This window comes from Eucyclogobius newberryi, unplaced genomic scaffold (assembly GCF_026437365.1).
Source record: "Eucyclogobius newberryi isolate DKJ021-1_F unplaced genomic scaffold, fEucNew1.0.hap1 SCAF_3, whole genome shotgun sequence".
Lineage (NCBI taxonomy): Eukaryota > Metazoa > Chordata > Actinopteri > Gobiiformes > Gobiidae > Eucyclogobius > Eucyclogobius newberryi.
This window is the reverse complement of record NW_027315945.1, coordinates 20,392,589-20,400,201: the sequence shown is the minus strand read 5'-3', so window position 1 is coordinate 20,400,201 and position 7,613 is coordinate 20,392,589.

Genomic DNA, 7,613 nt, shown 5'->3' with positions numbered 1-7,613 from the left:
TAAAAACAGCAAGAACTTGTCACAACTTTTGCGGACATTTAAGATTCCACGTCCACAAATCACTGGAGCCCTCAAAGCTTTCAAGAGCATGGATTTGTGTGCGGGTGAGTGCGGGTGACTGCCTGATCCTAAAATATTACACCTATGAAGTTGGAATTTAAGCTTGTTAAAACTGTCTGCAAGTAAGCTAAGGTTTAGTAGCATACAGCCACACAATAGTATGTACACTAGCATTAGCATTAGCTGCTAACACCTGAAACAAACGCCGACAGACGTACATTGGCCTATTTGAGCAGATTTATGTATAATTTTTGCCAGGTTACACCATACTGTCCAAACCACCTCCTCGTCAACATGGGGAAGACCAAGGAGATGATGGTGGACTTCCGCAGACGCCACTCCACTGCCCCCTCACCAGTGAACATCCAGGGATGGGACATTGAGAGAGTGGACTCATACCAGGGTGTTCATCTGAACCACAAACTACAGGAAGAGCCAGAGTCCGCTCTACCTCCTGAGGAGACTCAGGTCTTTTGGAGTGACAGGGCCACTCCTGAAGACCTTCTACGACTCTGTGGTGGCATCAGCTCCTGTCATCCATCCATCAAGAAGTCCAGCTCCGTCCTGGGCTGTGCTCTGGACTCGGTGCAGGAGGTGGGGGACAGGAGGGTCCTGGCCAAACTCACATCTATGCTGGACCATGAGTGTCACCCCCTGCAGGACACTCTGTCCGCTCTGGAGAGCAGCTTCAGTGAGAGACAGATCCACACTCGCTGTGTGAAGGAGAGATTTCGCAGGTCTTTCCTTCTGCTGCTGCAGAGTTTTTTTTCAATAAGTTATCTGTCTTTTATTATTATACATCTGTGCCTAATCTGTTTCTGTACCTAAACTGTGTTGCATAACTGAAATTTCCCCATTGTGGGACAAATATATGTTAACTTATCTTATCTTTATAAAGCAAAAAAATCTTAATATCTTAATTAAGAAAACTCCTTTCTCATCCTCTGTGGGTTGTCTCGTCTCTTTTTCAAAGCACAGGTCCACTACCAGAGGCCTGGGAGCTTGAGGGTTCTGCGCAGTATCTTTGCTGTTCCTAGCACTACACTTTTCTGGACTGAGATATCTTTTTTCCCCAGGGATCTGCTGTAACCACTCTTTCAGTTTGGAGGTCACTGCCACCTGCTCAACTAGTGCTCCGATGACCATGGGTTACTGGAGTAGTGGCATTCCAACAGTCTTGTTCTCGCATCTTGCCCATTTCTGCCTTGTTCCAGTATTGTGTGTGTGTGTGTGTGTGTGTGTGTGTGTCTGTGTGTGTGTGTGTGTGTGTGTGTGTGTGTGTAGCAGTTCTGTTAGTCGGCCTGGAGAAAGTGGAAGAAGCCAGGGTGTACGATGCCTGTGTAAGACTTGAGGCATGGACTTCAGACATGAAGTAAAATTGTAGGATCACCTTTTAAGTGAGGAGCTATACTACCAGTTCTGAAAAGACCAGTGCTGGGCAGGGATAGAAAAGCAAAAACCACTGCACATCCAACCTGAACATGGAACAAAAGGAAAATTAAACAAAACAAAAAAGAGTACTTTACTGACGGATAATTTTTCCTAACCCACCATCATGATGATCCATCAACGCTCATGTGATTGAGGCTTCGGTCTTGTGTAGTGGAATAGACCCGTTTCTCTACTAGCATGAGAAAAATGCTAGGGCTAACATAACACAGTCATTCACTTTTCACATATAAATGTTTTACAACTGCACTTTTATTTTTTATTTTAATGTAGATGGACTATTAAAGACCAGACGCTTTACATAATCAGATCAGGTCAAAGCTTAACCCAAAAAGTTGAAATGATAGCAAGGTAATTTAGTTTAGTTAGTTTAGTATTAAGATCCCCATTAGCTCCTGCAAACCAGTTGCTATTCTTCCTGTGGTCTCCTCAAATTCATTACATACATTTCTTTATATATGTAATGTGCTGGAGTGTTTTATTTTATGCATGAAATGTTTAATTTTAGTGCATAAAATAATACTAACAAAAACATTGGTTGGGGAATTTTTCCCAGCCAGTCTGTATCAGCACCCTGTTCTCATGGTGGCTTTTTCTCTGTGGTGGGTGGTCAAGGTTAATTTACCATTTGCTGTAAAAATTGACCACCTACAACTCTATTCCCATTGAAAAACATGGAGGCAGAAAATCATAAATCTTCTTTGTTGTGCAAGGCACAGCTAACATACCGTGTGGTCTTTCGACTAAAATCACTTCCCTTCCTTCTGCCTACAAAGGAAGGTTAGGATAGTATAGTTTTAATAAAGCCATTTTATTAAAACCTATGGCCCATCAAATATATTGTTTATGTAACATGCTCTGTAATGCAGTATAACAGGGTAAAGAAAAAAAACCCATTGGCTGGGGATTGGCAATACGGAATTATCAAAATTAATACTTTTGTTATGTCGCAGGCAGGAGGACATTTTCACATTTTAAACTATAGAATTACAGGACTACATACCTGTGGTGCTACTGGTAAGGGAGTTTAAGAAGCAGTAAGGGTGGTCGTGTAAGTTTTTTTGCATACAGTCTCAACAAAATGTATATTTATATAACAGTGCAAGTTTTGGAAGTTATTGTTACCTTTGCTCCCCTCCTTGAACCGACACCTTAACGTGGTGGAGGGGTTTGAGCGCCCGAATGATCCGGGGAGCTATGTTGTCGGGGGCTTCAAGCCCCTGGTAGGGTCTCCCAAGGCAAACGGTTCAGAAGCCCACTATAATGACAACAATAACAAGGCCATTTACGTCACCCGGATCGGCGTCACCGGGGCCCCATCCTGGAGCCAGGCCGCCCCGAAAGAGCGACGTGGGGCCGCCCTCCCGTGGGCCCACCACCCGCAGGAGGATCCATAAGGGGCCGTTGCAAAGAGATCTGGGCGGCAGTCGACGGCAGGGGCCTCGACGACCAGATCTCCAGACACAGAGACTAACTCTGGGGACATGGAATGTCACCTCGCTGAGGGGGAAAGAGCCTGAGCTTGTGCGGGAGGTTGAGCGGTATCGACTAGATATAGTCGGCCTCACCTCCACGCACAGTTTGGGCTCTGGAACCCATCTCCTCGAGAGGGGCTGGACGCTCCACTTCTCTGGTGTTGCCCGCGGGGAGAGGCGGCGGGCTGGTGTGGGCTTGCTGATAGCCCCTCAGCTCAGCCTCCACGTGTTGGAGTTTACCCCGGTGAACGAGAGGGTCGCGTCCCTCCGCCTTCGGGTGGGGGACAGGTCTCTCACTGTTGTGGCGGCCTACGGGCCGAACAGCAGTGCAGAGTACCCGGCCTTCTTGGAGCACTTGGGAGGGGTACTGGACAGTGCACCAACCGGGGACTCCGTTGTTCTACTGGGGGACTTCAACGCCCACGTGGGCAATGACAGTGACACCTGGAGGGGGGTGATCGGGAAGAACGGCTTTCCCGATCTGAACCCGAGCGGTGTTCAGTTATTGGACTTCTGTGCTAGCCACGGATTGTCCATAACAAACACCATGTTCAAGCACAAGGGTGTCCATCAGTGCACATGGCACCAGGACACCCTAGGCCGGAGGTCAATGATCGACTTGTCGTGTCATCTGACCTTTGGTCGTGTGTCTTGGACACTCGGGTGAAGAGAGGGGCAGAGCTGTCAACTGATCACCACCTGGTGGTGAGTTGGATCCGCTGGCGGAGGAGGAAGCCGGACAGACTTGGCAGACCCAAGCGCATTGTGAGGGTCTGTTGGGAACGTCTAGTGGAGCCCTCTGTCAGTAGGGTATTCAACTCGCACCTCCGGGAGAGCTTCTCCCATGTCCCGGGGGAGGCTGGGGACATCGAGTCCGAGTGGACCATGTTCTCTGCCTCCATTGCTGATGCGGCTGCTCTGAGCTGTGGTCGCAAGGTCTCCGGTGCCTCCCGGTCATTGACAGGTATCGGCAGGCCAAGCGGGCCGCAGCTCGTGCTGTCGCAGAGGCAAAAACCCGGACCTGGGAGGAGTTCGGGGAGGCCATGGCGGAGGACTATCGGTCGGCCCCAAAGAAATTCCGGCGCCTCAGGGGGGGGAAACAGTGCTTCACCAACACCGATCTCGACTGGGGATGTCGTCGGACGGTGGAAGGAATACTTTGAGGACCTCCTTAATCCCAACGTCACGTCTTCCGAAGAGGAAGCTGAGACCGGGGACTCGGAGGCTGGCTCGTCCATCACCCAAGCTAAAGTCACTGAGGTTGTTCGCAAACTCCTTGGTGGCAGGGCTCCGGGGGTGGATGAGATCCGCCCTGAGTACCTAAAGTATCTGGATGTTGTAGGACTGTTTTAGCTGACAAGTCTCTGCAACATCGCGTGGCGTTCGGGGACAGTGCCTCTGGACTGGCAGACTGGGATGGTGGTCCCTCTGTTTAAGACGGAGGGCCGGAGGGTGTGTTCCAACTTCAGAGGGATCACACTCCTCAGCCTCCCCGGTAAGGTCTATTCCAAGGTACTGGAGAGGAGAATCCGACCGATAGTCGAACCTCGGATTCAGTAGGAGCAGAGTGGTTTTCGTCCTGGTCGTGGAACACTGGACCAGCTCTATACCCTCCATCGGGTGCTCAAGGGTTCATGGGAGTTTGCCCAACCAGTCCACATGTGCTTTGTGGATCTGGAGAAGGCTTTCGACCGTGTCCCTCGGGGTGTCCTTTGGGGGGTGCTCCGGGAGTACGGGGTCTGGGGCCCTTTGCTCAGGGCTGTCCGGTCCCTGTATGACCGGAGCAGGAGCTGTGTTCGCATTGCCGGCAGTAAGTCAGACTAGTTCCCAGTGCATGTTGGACTCCGCCAGGGCTGCCCTTTGTCACCGGTTCTGTTAATAGTTTTTATGGACAGAATTTCTAAGCGCAGTCAAGGGTTGGAGGATGTCCGTTTTGGGGACCACAGGATCTCATCTCTGCTGTCTCATGCACTGGGACGTTTTGCAGCCAAATGTGAAGCGGCTGGGATGAGAATCAGCACCTCCAAATCCGAGGCCATGGTTCTCGACCGGATAAAGGTGGCTTGCCCTCTCCAGGTGGGTGGGGAGTCCTTGCCCCAAGTAGAGGAGTTCAAGTATCTCGGGGTCTTGTTCAAAAGTGAGGGAAGGATGGAGCGTGAGATCGACAGGCGGATCGGTGCAGCGGCTGCAGTAATGCAGTCGCCGCATCGGACTGTTGTGGTGAAGAAGGAGTTGAAAGACAAAGCTCTCGATTTACCGGTCGGTCTATGTTCCTACCCTCACCTATGGTCATGAGCTTTGAGTAATGACCGAAAGGATAAGATCGCGGATACAAGCAGTCGAAATGAGTTTCCTCCGCCGCATGGCTGGGCGCTCCCTTAGAGATACAGGCTGCAAAATAGACGGGGGGCGGGACCCGTAAGCAGTCAAATCTCCGGGGGAATTAGGAGGGGGCCCGCCATGCCCCTGTTTCTAAATTCCTCGAAAAATATCAAGATTTAATTAGTAATTTGGCCATATTCGGGGCATTTTCATCGCTTAAGTTTCGTTTTGACAGACATGCCCACTTCGCAGTCTTCTCGCTTCTCATTGGCCGAGCGGTGTCCGTGATCTAATTTCGATGAAAGCGGGCATCTGATTGGCCGCTGCGTTCGGTCTTGTTCGGATGTACTCGGAAATGCCCGGTCTAATTTTGCCCCAAAAGTGATATCTAGGTTGGCGGGCGTCAATCTCTACTCAGTCCACAATTCAGTCTTTTTAAAGTTGTTTGCAACAAAAGCTGTGTCAATGTGGAAGTATCTCCCCCCCCCCTTGGGAGTTGTTAGCATCGGGGCAATGTATATATGTTAGTAGTTTATTTTGTAGGCTGTGATTTTATATATTCCACAAGATCTCCTTGTGTCAAATGCTGTATACAGTATTTATTTTGTATCTAATAAACATTATTATATTGAATTAAACAGTATTGAAAGATCATGATCTCTGGTTTATAGGAATTCAGTATTTGTGCTCTTCCTTCATATCAAATACAAGATAAAAGTACTTTAAATTGTTTTACGTGCTAATAACGAGGTTTAAAACAACACATTTATCTTGTTCTTATGACGCCGCGATGCCGCGCTCGCTTGTGGGCCCCTGAAATTGCTGGGGGGCCCCTAACTTTTTTATGTAGGGGGCCCCTCTGGCCCCTGACTTGGAAAATCTATTTCTCAGCCTGGAGATAGGGTGAGGAGCTCGGCCACACGGGGGGAGCTCGGAGTAGAGCCACTGCTCCTCCACGTCGAGAGGAGCCAGCTGAGATGGCTCGGGCATCTGTTCCGGATGCCTCCTGGGGAGGTGTTCCGGGCATGTCCCACCGGGAAGAGGCCCTGGGGAAGACCCAGGACACGCTGAAGGGACTATGTCTCTTGGCTGGCCTGGGAACACCTCGGGATCCCCCGGAGGAGTTGGAGGAAGTGTCTGGGGAGGAGGAAGTCTGGGAGTCCCTGCTTAGACTGCTGCCCCCGCGACCCGGCCCCGGATAAGCGGAAGAAAATGGATGGATGTTACCTTTGCTTCCAGGTTGAGATTTTAAAAGACATTGCTAATTGGATTACTTTTGTTAGTAAACCACTAATTGTAAAATAACTTTCACATTTATTGTGAGTAAGGGAAGCCAGCAAAGGAAGAAAACTAAATAAAAAGGAACAGGTTTATGGGTTGGATTTTAAGCCAAATTAAGTTTGTACCTACCTTGTATTCAAAGCTTCAAATACATTACTTATCGGAACCTTTTGATACTAACTTGAGAATACATTTAAAGTTTTCTCTTTTTCAGGCGCTGATATTATCAGGCTGCTAATGATGCATGTTTTAAAAACATGTTAGCCAGCAGGCCACTGTCAGACTCTGCTATTCTCATTTACACAAAAATGCCCATTGACCTCCCCTGCTTACACTTTTGGCCTAAGTTTTCAGGTTTTTCCCCAGCCATAGCTGTGCCAAACCATACTTCATCACATATCGTTCTCATGAAAACACTTATGTCGGTGCAACACAAGAGGCTTCTAGTTTGTGTCATTTCAGTAAACGCAGCTCTTAAAAAAAGAAAAAGAAAAGGCCAAACACAGAATATTATTAAAATTGAGTAAATATTTGTGAACAATTTTATTACCATATAGAATCTGAACATAAAACTCTGGCAGCATATGCCTAAAGGATAGCAATATCTGTGGTGCATTTTGAGCATTTGGCGTGGGGCGTCTTGAGTGTCCAGGAGTTAAAAATTGTGAACTTTTGCCAAAATTTGCGGCGTGTCAACCAATTAAGAGCTTCCTCCAGAGCGGTCTTCATTCATCCAAATAGCAATCACTGCACAAGGCAGCGAGAACCTTTTGACAATTCAAACATGCGTCCAGGTCATTAAAGACGCGTGCTTCCAGCATCTGCCCTAGAAGAAGAAGAGTCCAACTGGAGGTGTTAAGGCTGGTTTATAGTCCTCCATTAAATCTACACAGACCTCACAGACACTTACGTTGGGCAATTACAAACCTTACCGTGTATGTGCTGTATGTTTCGATGGAGGTAAATAAACCAGCCTTAAGTAAATTGGTTGGATTCCACTTACTGAAATATTCTGGCGCACGACTT